The sequence below is a fragment of the Helianthus annuus genome, chromosome 16 (assembly GCF_002127325.2).
Source record: "Helianthus annuus cultivar XRQ/B chromosome 16, HanXRQr2.0-SUNRISE, whole genome shotgun sequence".
In the NCBI taxonomy this organism is placed as follows: domain Eukaryota; kingdom Viridiplantae; phylum Streptophyta; class Magnoliopsida; order Asterales; family Asteraceae; genus Helianthus; species Helianthus annuus.
Genome location: NC_035448.2, coordinates 45,637,618 through 45,654,435, shown reverse-complemented (window position 1 = coordinate 45,654,435; position 16,818 = coordinate 45,637,618). Strand labels below are relative to the sequence as shown.

Here is a 16,818-nt window from a genome sequence, read left to right as displayed (position 1 = left end):
AACGGGAGTTATATTGTTATTTTTAGTAATAGTTAGTAAAAAAGGCAAGGTGGCATAATTGTAATTAATGAGATTTCTCATTAAACTCCTTGGCCTATAAATAGAACCTTTAGGGTTCTCATTTAGAACTTTTGGAACTTGGAGAGCTAGAGGTTAGAGAGAGAAGCTAGAGAGAGAAAGTTCATTGTTTGTGATTCAGGTGCTGTACGTTTTCAGATTTATCAATAGAATCACGTTTATATTACATCTCGTGTGTTTGGTCGTGTTCGTGTACGGATTCCGCACGTTATACGTTCGTTTCGCAATCGTTTTCGGAGTCAAAACCGGTCCTAACAGTTGAAGATACAGCTCTGCTCTTTGATAACCAGCAGGGATTCCACCAAAGCCCACTTGGCTTGTGATTATCTTCATCAGAAAACGAGGATACATCAAAAATGGCTTGCTTGACCATATGTTGCTTGCAAAGTCAGTCATTAAATAATAAGAGAAGTTGTAAGGAACTTTCAATGTGACAGCTCGGCAAATTTCTAACAACTTATTAGATGCTTCATGATGATTTATGGTCTTCCTCGAGAAGCATGCACCCAGTTGAGTGATCAGAAACTGCCATGGTTTGATAAAGCCATTTTTGATGATTGCTCTGGGATCATTTTCAGGATTGTACCCCATGTGCTCCAAAGTTTCTTCAATCTCATCATTTGAGAACATCATAACATTATTGTCATCATTGAGTTGAAGAGCTGTTTTGATGGTATTTTCAGTTATTTTGATAGTTTGATTGAGAACTTTACTTTCAACACATATCCACCCTCTATCTTGACTTTCTGACAATGTTGCGTTTTGCCAGAATGTTTGAAGGATTTCAGGGAATATTGTTATGTTGGCAGTGAGAGCATACCCTAGGTTACTTGCCATAAGCATGTTTACCACAGTTTGACATCCATCCCAGAGAGGACCCTCAAAACTGGTTCTGAGTTTGAGGTTGTGGTATGGATGTAAAGGAAGTGGGAAACGATCAGCTCGTATAGTAAGCATTTTTTTTAAGTGAAGATCTGTATGTGTGAAGAAGGAGATGAAGAGATTTTCTGAATTTCTAAATGAAGGTGATTGTCTTTGCTTAATGTGGTAAACATATATAGTAAATTTAAGAACTGCCATAAATGGTATCTACCCACTGTATCTTGTCTACCACAATCTTGGTTATTTAATTGTTTTCTCAGGTGACATTAAGAATAACCCAGATAGAACTCTCTTCATTAAATGATTTAGGCGGCTATTTTTCAGTTTTCTATCATGATTGCCTACTGTTGTCATTTCAATGTATTTAATGAAGAAGAAAAAAAATCTCTACACCTATTAACAATCTCCAGAAAATCTTCTGTCATATGACGTTTTCAAAAGAAAATAAAATAAACTAAAAATTAAAAGAATACACAATTTCAAATTATGAATTTGTCAATTTGAGTTATGGATAAAGGTGATGAAATGTATGAACTTGTTCAAATAATCATTCAATAATTTTGTTTTAAGAAGTTTTCTGATTTGTTACCAGAAATTCTGATAATTTGTTAGATTTTCTGATGATGCATCAGATTTTCTTATAATTTATCAGATCTTCTGGTGTTTTATCAGAAATGCACTTTTTCTTCTTATAATTCTTTTATTTAAACAAGTTACAAATCAAGGAGAACTTTATCACAATTTTGACCATGATTTAGCAGAATATACCTTAAGCCTATATAGGCTACTTTCTTCAATGGTCAGATATTCCTTACATTTATTTCATTTTCAAAATTCACCATTTTACCCAGCTTTGAGACAAAGTTGCTGAGTAAGCTCCTATCTCCAGTCATGTGCTTGGAGCTTTCCGAGTCGCAGTACCAGATCTGCTGCACATGATGGTCTTGAAATGAAATGATTAGAGGGTTTTAGGTACCCATGCATGCTTGGGTACACTTTCTGATGATATTCTATTATTTCTTCTAGATGACCTTTCATCAGAATTTCTGTTAAATGCTGAGCCACTAACAGAATTTTTCTTTTTCTTTTGGAGATGTTGTTGAACAAGCTTCAGTATTTCAACACACATACAAGAATCATCAAAAATTTCTGATTTTCCTTCTTGTGATGGAATGAAGGGATAATTTTGAAACGATGAGTGATCTGCTTCTGGAGTTTTTACAATCTCTTGATTGTATTCACTTCTTTTTGGTTCAAAATTGGCTTATCAAAGGAGTATTCAGAACATGTTGATTTGCAAGTTTCAGTATCAGATTCTGATAAGAATTTATCAGAAGTCTGTTGAGTTGCTTTTACAAAGACAGTGGGTTTGTTATTATTTGTTCTTACATAACCCAAACCTTCTCCTTTGTTCTTTGGAGTGGACTCTATGAAATTTATGAATTCTTTTGCTTCTTGAAAACCTCTTACATTAATTTCTTTATCATTGATTTTCTTGTAAAGATCTCTTCTTTCATTTTCATAGAACTCAATTTTAGCTCTTTGATCTAAACTTTGTTCTATAAGTAATTGGTTTTCAAGAATGATTTTATTCAAGGTCCTCTGCAACTCATCAGATTTTTTACCATCTGATTGATGTTTAACTTGCAAGTTTAAAAAATCTGACATGAGCTCATTTAGCTTGTGTTCAAGATCAAGATTGTCTAAACTTACCTGTTGTCCTGAAGTCTCTAGTATGTCATCAGAAAGTGCCATGAGACAGAAGTTGGCCATTTCTTCTTCTTCTTCTTCTTCATCAGAAGAATCATCAGATAGCCATGTATCTGTTCCAGCAATTAAGCTGACTTGCTGTTGTTGCTTCTTAGCTTCCTCAAGCTTCTTTTCATAGTAAGCAACATCTTTCAGCTTCCTGGTCTTACACTCAGATGCATAATGACCTTTTTTCTTGCACTTGTAACACACCACCTCAGCCTTTCCTTTATCCTTAGATCTAACTTCTTCTTTAGATCTATCATCCATCCTCCTTCTATCACTCCTCTGGTACCTCTGGCCTCCTCCTCTCAACCTCTGCTCAAATGTTTTAGTGAGCCGCGTTATTGCATCAGCAAAAGCTGAAAAATCTGATGATGAATCAGAAGTTTCAAAACTCTGGCTGTTTTGTAACACCCCAAATTTCGTAAGATATACTAAAATGCTTTAATCGTAATATTTAGCGAAAAGAAATGATAAATATAGAATTCTACTATTAGTAAAGTTTTATAAACTATGGAAAGTATAAAACACATGTGCACATGAAGTTAACCAAGTTTGTATGTAAAATGAAATAAATTGCCATGTTATAAAAGATAAGGGGGTTAAAATGAAAAATGTATAAATAAAACACTTGACCAAAAGTTAGTCAGTGTTTGGTGATGGTGTGCGATCGAGAGAAAGGGCAGGGGAAGAACAAAAACCCTAATCAGCCTAAATTCTTCAAATTGAGGGAGGAATTTGGCTCAAAACTAATGCATGAACCAAGATTCTTGACCACCCAAGTGTTCTTCACACCAAGTAAGTCGAATTTTATGTTTTGATGATGTTTGACAAGATGGGTTATGATCAATTCGTAAATTGATATGAAATTAAGCAAGATTGTGAATTAGAATCACCAAATAGAACTTGTGTTGTGTGTGATTTTGAGTAATTTCATGGTTTGAAGCAAAACCCACTTGTTCAAGTAGTATGATGTTATGTGATGATCTTGTAGTTGTGAAATTTGTCTAAATATTATGAACTAGTTAGTGTGTGATGCATGAATATAGGTTAGATTGAAGGATGGAATGAAATTAAAGAAATTCTTAGTGGTGATGATGAAGGAAGATAAGAAATAGGAATGAAAGCATGATTTAGTTGTACATTGTGCATCAAACGGTGTACGCACACCAAGTGTTTGATGAAATGCCTAGTGTAGGATAGTGTGGGAAATTTCATGCTAACTAATGAATGAATATGTGTTGAGTATGGTAATGATATAATTAATGATTGTTGAATATAAGAGACGCGTAGTAGAAGGAATTCATGAGAAGGTGTTGTTGATGATATCATTTGGGTGGAAATGTGCATTAGGAGCTTGTACCATATGCTTGAACGAGGAGGATGCACATCATGTATTGGATCAATTTCTTATTGGTAATGTAGGATTTGATGTACACTAAATACAAAACATGTGAACTTGCTAGTAATGATGTTATGACTTCGTTTAAATAGGCTCACCTTGTATGTGGTGGTCAAATGTGAGATAATGAAAGCATTAACATGTGAAAGTATGTGTATGTAGTTAGGTGATCGTGTGGATGTAAGCATATTTCATCATGATTGTTATATATATATATATAGTGATGCTTGTGTAGCCTAAAATAATAATACGGATATATGGGGTTATGTCATAAGTTATATGTTAAACCGTTGACTTCCGAAAGTCAACAACGCGTCTACGCATAGGAAGCATGATTTGATTTGTTGTCTTAAAGGTAGGATCATAGGAAGTCGCATGGTACATGTTATGTTAATACGCGTTATTTGTGATGACATGATGAATTACATTAGTTTGAAAGGATATGAAATTGATTATATGTCTTATGCTTGTTAATTTTGACTAAAGAAAGTCAAATGTGAAATATGCGGTTGATATGATCGTTAACATGTACAATGATGTATGCTAACGAAAATGTGATTTGGTGACATGAAAGTATAGGAATCATGTCAAGACGGACTCAAGCATGAAAGGCTAACGGGTCAAGAGGAGACAAGGAATCGGATACGAACCCGGATGCACGAGGTAAGTAATTTCTATAATTACTTCTTAGTTGTTTATGTAAAGTCATGTGCAATCTAATTATTATGATAATTGAGGTCATAGAGGAATGAATGGGTATGATATCAATGAAGTATTAAACGGATCTTAGCAACTATCCGAGTATGATATGTGTGATTAAGAATGATAGCTAAGTAGTAGGATTGGTTACTTAGGCAAGAAAGTCCTTTGTTATTAAGGATAGGGCTAAATTGATAAAAACGCCCTTGATGGGTATTTCGGCCAAATGACCTTAAGAGTCGTTTGGAAACAAACTATTTGATTCGAGTAGTGTCTTGGTCAAGTATAAAAGCGAAGTATAGAGTTTTATATGCCATAGACCATTTAATGCGCAAATACCCATAACGGGTCAAAATAAGCCTTTGAGCGAAAGTGAGTTAAGAGGATGCAAGGCAACCGAGAATTTAACCTTTCATGATAGTCGAAAATAAAATTATTAAGTCCATATGGCATTGTGGTCAAATAAACAGATCATGTTGGTGAAAGCACGAACGGGTCAAATAGTTAGATAAAGAATAATAAGGCGGAAGCGTGTAAGATAGGAATTTCCTTAAATCGGATATGGGATTCGAAGTCCATATGATAGAATGTGAAATTAGAAGCATGTAGGAAGAAACGGGAGGTTAATCGGATAAACGGATCAAAAGTTACGCAAGTTTTAGTGCGTACGATCGACGAAAACAACACAGCAAGAAAATGGCAAATCTAGAGGCCGTCGCCGACGCCCATAGGGGCCGTCGCCGACGCCTCATGGAAAATGCAGTTTTGCCGACGCCTTATCTTGCTGTCTACGGAGAGTTTGGGCTACGCGTAAAACCAAGGGCCGTCGCCGACGCCCCCTAGGGCCGTCGCCGACGCCCTCCCCATGTCCAAAATGCTGTAAATTGTTATTTAAGTCAATTTTTGGAACGTAGGTTCCGGTATGTTAACCGTGGACTACGGTGGATCTCCCAAGCATGGTTTTGATCGTGCCTTTAATGTTTTTGGGCTATAAATCTAAGTTTAGGTCCCATGTGATTAATATACGTGTATGTAGTGATATGTAAGATCTTGAATGTGTAAGTAGGGATGTAGGTGCGAACGCGAAGGTGTATATAGGTATGTATGAAGGTACGTATAAGTGTACGTATGTACGTAGAAACATAGGAAGGCGTGTATGTACATAGACGTGTATGTATGCATATAGGAATATATGCAGCCATGATTTAGATGTGTTAAGTAATAACGCTATTAACAGCGTGCCTTGAGAATGAAAAGCATTGCAGGTACATTATTGAAGCCTCATTTGGTAATGCATACGCGTATGGAATGTTTAAAGTTAGGAAGACAACGAAATGGGAAGCGTACGAGAATGAATCTAGTTTATATAATGCGTGCTAATGTTATGAATGTATGTGTGGATGCAGGTTGTATGAGTCACGGAGGATTACTGAAAAGTGAAGATCGAAGACCGAGTTTAAGTTATATTGTACGGGAGTGTTTGAATAAGTAATGTCATAAATATAATTTATATTTCTATTTGTAAATAAGTTCAAGGGGAGTATTCAGTGTAACAGTGTCACTTTAAAAATTTACTTCAAGTAAGTCAAGACGTTTAAAAAGAAAGAAATTTTAAAGCTCCTTTTTCCGCTGCGTTATCTTTAAGGTTAAACGTGTTAGGGCGTAACAAGTTGGTATCAGAGCCCTGGTTTGAGAGAATCAAGTAACAGGAGGTAAATACTTGAACTCAAACCGGTGTGCTCTCGTGACCAAGAACCCGTACAATCTAAGACTCGATCGAGGCCTAAATGCAAAAGCGAATGTAAGTATGTATTAGATTATGTATTTGAAGGAAACTAATAGTATGTTATGTGCAAGGTAAGCTTAAGAGTTTGAAGAGGGTGATCCGTGAATGCAGGATAGGATGAACGCCAAGGCGGGCGAAGGTGCAACTAGGCAAATTAACCCCAGGTACACAATACTAATATGTATGAGTACCAATGTCAAAATAAAAAGGAAAGGGTCTCCTTGGGAGGGTAATTATTAAACGAAAGACCATGATGTGGTCTTGGGGAAGTGTGACAACTCGAAATTTAGAACCTTTCGTTGTAACTTGCTTGTACGTTTTGTGACTAGTTAAAATGATAACGTGAACCCTTTTATGTGATAAGTGCTTTGTTGTGAGTGCATTTGTATATATATGTGTACGTGTTTTATGTGAACCGAGAACCCAACCCGAGAACCAAGAACCCGACTCGAGACCATGAGGTCTCGAGTGTATAGTAATCGGTTTTGGGCCTTGGGCCGAGAACCTTTGGCCGGTTAGGCCTTTGGGCCGTGAACCCCACTCGAAACCCACTAAGGGTGCACCATTTGGAACTTGACTATAAATACACCATCCTTAGTTAACTTTGCCATTTTGTTGAAACATTACACCCACACACTCTCCTACTTCTCTCTCTCACCTAAACTCTAGAACACAAACACACTCCATCATTCTTGGATCTTTGGACTTGGATCGGCTCACACACACACCCGGTTGGAAGCTTTTCACACACCCTCGAAACCCATAACCGGTTAGTGTTCTTAATGCTTTGTTGAATGTTAGTGTGTTCATGTTATGTTTGTAAGATGAGATTATGTGACAATATGTTAAGATGAGTTATACATAATGTTTTGAAAAGAAATCGGTTCATGAATGTTTCTTGTTATTAGTTGAACTATACATAAATATTTGATGATGAAAATGGGTTCATTGTATGTTAAAAAGGGTGAATGATGATATTGGTTGCACTTGGATTAGATCCGAAAAGTTTGGGTGTTTATACTAAGAAAATCGGCTAATGAATATGTTTGTCAAGTAGGATGCATGCTAGTAAAATTGTATCTTGATAGTTGTTCATGATTTTGGGTGAATAAGTGGTTAATATGTTATGAACTTGTTGAATATGTGTTTGAATATGTGAAGAACACTTTGAATGATAGTTAAGAATGTGAAAACCCTTGTGATTTTGATCCATCTTTGACTAGTAACCTGATTAGGAAAACTGTTAGTGGAATGCTATGGGTAGTTTCCGGATTTGGGCCTGATTATATTGTACTAATGGGACTGATACACCTGCATCAACACGTGAACTTGAAAACGACAGCTTACCGACTCGCAATCACCCGTTGCGACTCGCAACCACAGCGTGATGACTCGAGACCACGCGGTTGCGACTCGCAACCATAACAGGACAAGCCGAAACCACAGGATACGAGTCCCGTTGCGACTCGAGACCTCAGCATGATGAACCGAAACCATGGTTGCGACACCGGTTGCGACTCGCAACCATCCATGATCAACACACAGCATGACTCGAGACCATGCTTGCGAGTCCGGTTGCGACTCGAGACCACACTTTGGGCCTTAGTTAGTGGGCCGGACTTATGAACTTCTGTGCTACTGTTGATGAGTTATTTGGGCCTGTTATCACGAGCCCAACTGTTTGGACTTTGAACATGTGATTAACTGTTACCTATGGACTGTTACTGATTAAACGTGCTTGCCAAACGTGTTGAACATTTGTGCACTACTTGGTTCGAATCTGATTATACGTGATATCCGTGTTAGGACGTTATTGACTACTTGCGACTTGATTGACTTTCTGTGTTTGACTGCCGAGCAAACCAAGGTGAGTTCACACCCTTTACAAAGCATGGGATTCCCTGGGTTGGGAACGGGGTTAAGGAACGTGGTTCCTCGTCTACCTTGGGTAGGACGTCAGTGGTTCAGGAATGTGATTCCTCGTCCGGATGGACGGATAAACGTACTAGACTAAAACTCTATCACGAAGTCCCTCCTTTTTGTATCGACTAATCGCCGGGCCAATGGCGAGCGGGTCATTAGTTAGATAGCGCTATTTAGGTCTGACAAGCCTCACACCGTGCCGCAGAGGACGGGCGTGAACTAATGGATCTGGGGCACGTCAATGATGATAGACATTGATGTTTTCAGGGCACATAAACATGACTACAGTCAGCAATCGATACGGTAACGAGTCTAGTATACACATGGGGTAGCCCCCACGGCTGGAGAGCCAGATGATGCACATGGGGTAGCCCCCACGGCCGAAATGCCTGATAACTACATGGGGTAGCCCCCACGGCCGGAGTGCCGGAGTAACTGGGAACGAACTGGTCACGTTTTTAAACTATGGGGTAACCCCCACGGCAGGATGCCAGATAAAGTAAACTGTTTTCGAAACAACTAAAACGAACGCCCACCCGTGAACTCACTCAACTAGTTGTTGACTCGTTACTACATGCTTTGCAGGACCATAGGTACTCAGTGGGAGCTTGCATGGAGGAGGATCGTTGTGGGACAGGGATTGCTACAAGACTATGTTAAACTTGAAACTTTTGGAACTTATGTTATAACTTTAAACTTATGCTTCCGCTTGCAACTTAAACTTATTTGTTTTGGAACACCAATCGTGATGGTTAAACTTTTATAACTACTTATATGCTTGTTCAGTATGATTGGTGGCTGGATCCTGGTCAGTCACGCCTCTAGGCGGTAGTACTCCGCAGGTGGGATTTTGGGGGTGTGACAGATTGGTATCAGAGCCATTGGTTATAGTGAACTTGGTTTTAATAAAGGAGAAACGTTTTTGTTAAAACCAGACTATAACCGGTATAGCGCTCGACGGTCCACAACGACACTTCGCTCCTCATGCAAGGCTCGACGTTCTAGGTAATATGATGTATGTATATTGCCTACTTGTTAGTTGCGTAGTACACTGCTCATGGTATGCTTGATTAGTATAGCTACTGTTGTTTGAACACGTGCGTGCTTACTCTGTCCTACTATCGTGCTTTCGCGAACCTCTCTCACACGTATTACTCTTGTTATGAAGAACCATGTCTGGACGCGTTAACATGACACAAGCCCAGTTGACGGCTTTGATCAACGAACGAGTTGCCGCAGCGCTCGCAGCTGCACACGCAGGAGGTATATCCTGCAGTCCGAAATTGTTCTAGGATCATTTGGATCCTACTCTCGTGAACCAACCTTTGTGTTAAACTCTGTCTTTTCTTTCACCTACCTTAGGTCAGTATGCTCAGGCACCGGTGTGCACTTTTAAGACCTTTATGGACTGTCGACCCACGACTTTTAGCGGCACTGAAGGAGCAGTAGGTCTCCTACACTGGTTTGAGAAACTGGAGTCTGTGTTCGAAATGTGCGAATGCCCTGAAGCGCGCAGGGTGAAGTATGCTACTGGTACTCTCGAGGGTTTGGCTCTCACGTGGTGGAATGCTCAAGTGCAGATGTTAGGGTTGGTTGCTGCCAACGCCACCCCATGGGAAAACTTCAAGGAAATGATCAGGGAGGAATACTGCAGTCGTGACGACATTCACAAACTGGAGGATGAGTTTTACAATCTTAAGATGTCGGGATCAGAAATTGAGGCATACACTAAGAGATCGCATGAGCTTGCCTTGTTGTGTCCTACTATGGTGGATCCTCCCTACAAGCGAATTGAACTCTATCTCAAGGGCTTGGTGCCAGAGATCCAAAGTCATGTGACTTCAGCGAGGTTGACTACTATCCAGCAGGTTGTACAGTTGGCTCACCGTCTTACTGACCAAGCGGTGGAGCAGAACAAGTTACCGAAGCGTATAGGTGCTGCAACTACTTCTGGTGCTTCTAGTGGGGATAAACGGAAATGGGATGGAACTTCAAGCAGGGGTTCAACTTCAGTGCAAACCCAGTCTCAGCAGAGAAAGACGGATGATCACAAGAGCCCCGGTCAGCAGTCATCTAGTGGTCAAAGTCATGGTGGATACAAGGGGAATCACCCCAAGTGCAATCGTTGTAGCCTACACCACAGTGGGCCATGCACCAGGGGCAACTGTCATCGATGCAACAAGCCTGGTCATGTTGCAAAGGATTGCAGAAGCGCATACCCCGTCAATCAGAATCGTCAGCAACCTCAGCAGAATCAGCGACAGCAGCAGGGTAACAACAAAGGGTGCTTTCAGTGTGGAGCTGAAGGTCATTTCAAGAAAGATTGTCCCCAACTGAACCAGAACAACAACAACAACCAGGGGAATGGTAACAATGGGAACAACAACAACAATGGTGCTAGGGGACGTGTGTTCGTGATTGGTCAAGGTGAAGCAAGGAATGATCCCAACGTGGTGACGGGTAAGTTCCTTCTCGACGACTTTTATGTTACAGTCTTATTTGATTCGGGTGCCGATACTAGTTATGTGTCACTAGAAGTTAGTAAGATGCTTAAGCGTATTCCTACACCCCTGAGCGACAAGCACACTGTAGAGCTAGCTAATGGTAAGAGTTTGGAAGCCTCTCACGTAGTCAAGGGTTGCCAGCTTATTCTCGCTAATCAGACCTTCGCTATCGATCTTATTCCTATTGTCTTGGGTAGTTTCGACGTTGTCATTGGGATGGATTGGTTATCCCAACACCGAGCAGAGATTCTTTGCAACGAGAAGATCGTTCGTATTCCTGGTTTAGGTAGTGAACCTCTCATGATTCGTGGCGACAAGAGAAGTGCTGTTGAGAACATCATCTCTCTTCTTAAGGCTCATAAATGCTTACGAAAGGGCCACACTGCGATTTTGGCTTTAGTTACTGATACCACAGAAAAGGAGAAGAAGTTAGAAGATTTTCCCGTTGTACGCGACTATCCTGAGGTATTCCCTGAGGAATTACCTGGTCTTCCGCCCCATCGCCAAGTCGAGTTTCAGATTGATTTAGCTCCTGGAGCCGCGCCTGTAGCCCGTGCACCTTATCGTTTAGCGCCATCAGAGTTGGAAGAACTCTCCACGCAACTACAAGAACTCTTGGATAAGGGTTTTATTCGTCCTAGCTCATCGCCTTGGGGAGCTCCAGTGTTATTTGTGAAGAAGAAGGACGGTACCTTCAGAATGTGTATCGACTATCGCGAACTCAACAAGGTGACTGTGAAGAATCGTTATCCTCTACCGCGTATTGACGACTTGTTCGACCAGTTGCAGGGGTCGAGCTACTACTCAAAGATCGACCTGAGATCGGGATATCACCAGCTGAGAGTTCGAGAAGAGGATGTTTCCAAGACGGCCTTTAGAACTCGATATGGGCACTATGAGTTTCTGGTCATGCCGTTTGGGTTGACGAACGCACCGGCAGTTTTTATGGATTTGATGAATCGAGTGTGCAAACCGTACCTGGATAAGTTTGTTATAGTCTTTATCGACGACATCCTGATCTATTCTAAGAGCAAAGAAGAGCACGAACAACATCTACGACTTATTTTGGAACTCCTTCGGAAGGAACAGCTTTACGCAAAATTCTCGAAATGCGACTTCTGGCTTCGTGAAGTCCATTTCCTAGGGCATGTGGTGAACAAGGATGGGATTCACGTTGATCCATCCAAAGTGGAATCTATTAAGAACTGGCCTGCGCCTCGCACACCAAAGGAAATTCGCCAATTTTTGGGATTGGCAGGATATTACAGGAGATTCATTAAGGATTTTTCTAAGATCGCGCAGCCTCTCACCTTACTAACGCAGAAAGGCGTTGTTTATCATTGGGGAAATGCACAAGAGTTAGCTTTTCAACATCTAAAGGATAGACTTTGTAGTGCACCTATCCTTTCACTGCCAGAAGGCACAGACGATTTTGTGGTTTACTGTGATGCATCAATTCAAGGTCTTGGTTGTGTATTGATGCAACGAGATAAAGTCATAGCTTACGCCTCACGACAACTTAAAGTTCACGAGAAGAACTACACGACACATGATTTAGAGCTGGGAGCTGTTGTTTTCGCACTTAAACTATGGCGGCATTACCTGTACGGAACCAAGTGCGCCATCTACACCGACCACAGAAGTTTAGAACACATATTCAAGCAGAAGGAACTGAATATGCGGCAATGACGATGGGTCGAACTGCTGAATGATTACGAGTGCTCTATCAGGTATCACCCGGGCAAGGCCAATGTTGTGGCAGACGCCCTCAGTCGAAAGGACACTACGCCTAAGCGTGTAAGAGCTTTACAACTCACGATCCATTCTAGTCTACCTTCGCAGATACGAGCTGCTCAGATAGAAGCACTGAAACCAGAAAACATTAGAGCCGAAGCCCTACGCGGGTCAAGGCAACGCTTAGAACAGAAGGAAGACGGTGCTTATTATGTAACAGGACGCATTTGGGTCCCACTCTATGGCGATTTACGAGAACTTGTGATGGATGAAGCGCACAAATCTCGCTACTCGGTACACCCTGGTTCGGACAAGATGTACCACGATATTAAAACCACGTATTGGTGGCCTAGCATGAAGGCCCACATAGCAACGTATGTCAGCAAGTGTTTGACTTGTGCGCGAGTCAAGACGGAATATCAGAAACCCTCAGGCCTACTTCAGCAACCAGAGATACCACAATGGAAATGGGAGCAAATTTCCATGGATTTCGTTACTGGCCTACCTAGATCCCAGCGCGGAAACGATACTATCTGGGTGATCGTGGATCGACTCACGAAATCCGCACATTTCTTGGCAATCAAGGAGACGGATAAGTTCTCCACTCTGGCGGAAATATACCTCAAGGAAGTTGTTTCAAGGCACGGGGTGCCCACTTCTATTATCTCTGATCGAGATGCACGCTTTACTTCGGAACTGTGGCAGGCAATGCACAAGTCTTTTGGCTCACGACTTGATATGAGCACAGCGTATCACCCACAGACGGACGGGCAGTCCGAGCGTACTATTCAGACCCTAGAAGACATGCTTCGCGCTTGTGTAATCGACTTTGGCAACAGCTGGGAAAGGCATCTGCCACTCGTGGAATTTTCGTATAATAACAGCTACCACACCAGCATTAAAGCTGCTCCGTTTGAGGCATTGTACGGACGTAAATGCCGGTCACCCCTCTGTTGGGCAGAGGTGGGGGATAGTCAGATCACTGGTCCAGAACATGTGGTAGACACTACTGAGCGGATTGCTCAAATACGACAACGCATGGCGGCCGCTCGTGACCGTCAGAAGGCATACGCCGATAGGGGCAGGAAACCACTCGAGCTCCAGGTTGGGGAGCGGGTTTTACTCAAAGTTTCACCCTGGAAGGGTGTGGTTCGTTTTGGTAAACGCGGCAAACTCAACCCACGATACGTTGGACCTTTCGAAATTCTTGAGAAAATAGGCAAGGTGGCCTACAGACTGAAATTACCAGCAGAACTCGGGGCAGTTCACAACGTTTTCCATGTGTCAAATCTGAAGAAGTGTCTGTCAGATGAGACGCACGTAGTTCCTCTGAAGGAACTCACGATCGACGAACAGTTGAAATTCGTCGAAGAACCTGTCGAGATCACGGACCGGGATGTTAAGGTCCTCAAGAGCACTAGAATACCTCTTGTTCGAGTTCGTTGGAACTCACGTCGCGGCCCAGAGTTTACCTGGGAGCGCGAAGATCGGATGAAACAAAAGTATCCCCAACTGTTTGAGAACAGTACAAACGCTACTGAGGCTGAAGCTACGGAATTTCGGGACGAAATTCCAGATCAACGGGGGGTGGATGTGACACCCCAGGATAACCGGGAAAACCATGCAACTTGACTAGCTTCCTCAGTGAGTGCCATCAAATTTCGGGACGAAATTTCTTTCAACTTGGGGATGATGTGACAACTCGAAATTTAGAACCTTTCGTTGTAACTTGCTTGTACGTTTTGTGACTAGTTAAAATGATAACGTGAACCCTTTTATGTGATAAGTGCTTTGTTGTGAGTGCATTTGTATATATATGTGTACGTGTTTTATGTGAACCGAGAACCCAACCCGAGAACCAAGAACCCGACTCGAGACCATGAGGTCTCGAGTGTATAGTAATCGGTTTTGGGCCTTGGGCCGAGAACCTTTGGCCGGTTAGGCCTTTGGGCCGTGAACCCCACTCGAAACCCACTAAGGGTGCACCATTTGGAACTTGACTATAAATACACCATCCTTAGTTAACTTTGCCATTTTGTTGAAACATTACACCCACACACTCTCCTACTTCTCTCTCTCACCTAAACTCTAGAACACAAACACACTCCATCATTCTTGGATCTTTGGACTTGGATCGGCTCACACACACACCCGGTTGGAAGCTTTTCACACACCCTCGAAACCCATAACCGGTTAGTGTTCTTAATGCTTTGTTGAATGTTAGTGTGTTCATGTTATGTTTGTAAGATGAGATTATGTGACAATATGTTAAGATGAGTTATACATAATGTTTTGAAAAGAAATCGGTTCATGAATGTTTCTTGTTATTAGTTGAACTATACATAAATATTTGATGATGAAAATGGGTTCATTGTATGTTAAAAAGGGTGAATGATGATATTGGTTGCACTTGGATTAGATCCGAAAAGTTTGGGTGTTTATACTAAGAAAATCGGCTAATGAATATGTTTGTCAAGTAGGATGCATGCTAGTAAAATTGTATCTTGATAGTTGTTCATGATTTTGGGTGAATAAGTGGTTAATATGTTATGAACTTGTTGAATATGTGTTTGAATATGTGAAGAACACTTTGAATGATAGTTAAGAATGTGAAAACCCTTGTGATTTTGATCCATCTTTGACTAGTAACCTGATTAGGAAAACTGTTAGTGGAATGCTATGGGTAGTTTCCGGATTTGGGCCTGATTATATTGTACTAATGGGACTGATACACCTGCATCAACACGTGAACTTGAAAACGACAGCTTACCGACTCGCAATCACCCGTTGCGACTCGCAACCACAGCGTGATGACTCGAGACCACGCGGTTGCGACTCGCAACCATAACAGGACAAGCCGAAACCACAGGATACGAGTCCCGTTGCGACTCGAGACCTCAGCATGATGAACCGAAACCATGGTTGCGACACCGGTTGCGACTCGCAACCATCCATGATCAACACACAGCATGACTCGAGACCATGCTTGCGAGTCCGGTTGCGACTCGAGACCACACTTTGGGCCTTAGTTAGTGGGCCGGACTTATGAACTTCTGTGCTACTGTTGATGAGTTATTTGGGCCTGTTATCACGAGCCCAACTGTTTGGACTTTGAACATGTGATTAACTGTTACCTATGGACTGTTACTGATTAAACGTGCTTGCCAAACGTGTTGAACATTTGTGCACTACTTGGTTCGAATCTGATTATACGTGATATCCGTGTTAGGACGTTATTGACTACTTGCGACTTGATTGACTTTCTGTGTTTGACTGCCGAGCAAACCAAGGTGAGTTCACACCCTTTACAAAGCATGGGATTCCCTGGGTTGGGAACGGGGTTAAGGAACGTGGTTCCTGGTCTACCTTGGGTAGGACGTCAGTGGTTCAGGAATGTGATTCCTCGTCCGGATGGACGGATAAACGTACTAGACTAAAACTCTATCACGAAGTCCCTCCTTTTTGTATCGACTAATCGCCGGGCCAATGGCGAGCGGGTCATTAGTTAGATAGCGCTATTTAGGTCTGACAAGCCTCACACCGTGCCGCAGAGGACGGGCGTGAACTAATGGATCTGGGGCACGTCAATGATGATAGACATTGATGTTTTCAGGGCACATAAACATGACTACAGTCAGCAATCGATACGGTAACGAGTCTAGTATACACATGGGGTAGCCCCCACGGCTGGAGAGCCAGATGATGCACATGGGGTAGCCCCCACGGCCGAAATGCCTGATAACTACATGGGGTAGCCCCCACGGCCGGAGTGCCGGAGTAACTGGGAACGAACTGGTCACGTTTTTAAACTATGGGGTAACCCCCACGGCAGGATGCCAGATAAAGTAAACTGTTTTCGAAACAACTAAAACGAACGCCCACCCGTGAACTCACTCAACTAGTTGTTGACTCGTTACTACATGCTTTGCAGGACCATAGGTACTCAGTGGGAGCTTGCATGGAGGAGGATCGTTGTGGGACAGGGATTGCTACAAGACTATGTTAAACTTGAAACTTTTGGAACTTATGTTATAACTTTAAACTTATGCTTCCGCTTG

The 16,818-nt window shown here is 41.8% G+C and overlaps 1 long non-coding RNA gene across 1 annotated transcript; it reads left to right on the top strand.

Annotated features, from left to right (window-relative positions):
• The first annotated feature begins 3,382 nt into the window (after positions 1-3,382).
• LOC110864104 lies at positions 3,383-6,268 on the top strand. Its single transcript, XR_002549625.1, has 3 exons — positions 3,383-3,510; positions 4,694-4,777; positions 6,220-6,268. It is a non-coding gene; the product is annotated as an uncharacterized LOC110864104 (long non-coding RNA).
• Positions 6,269-16,818: the final 10,550 nt, after the last annotated feature.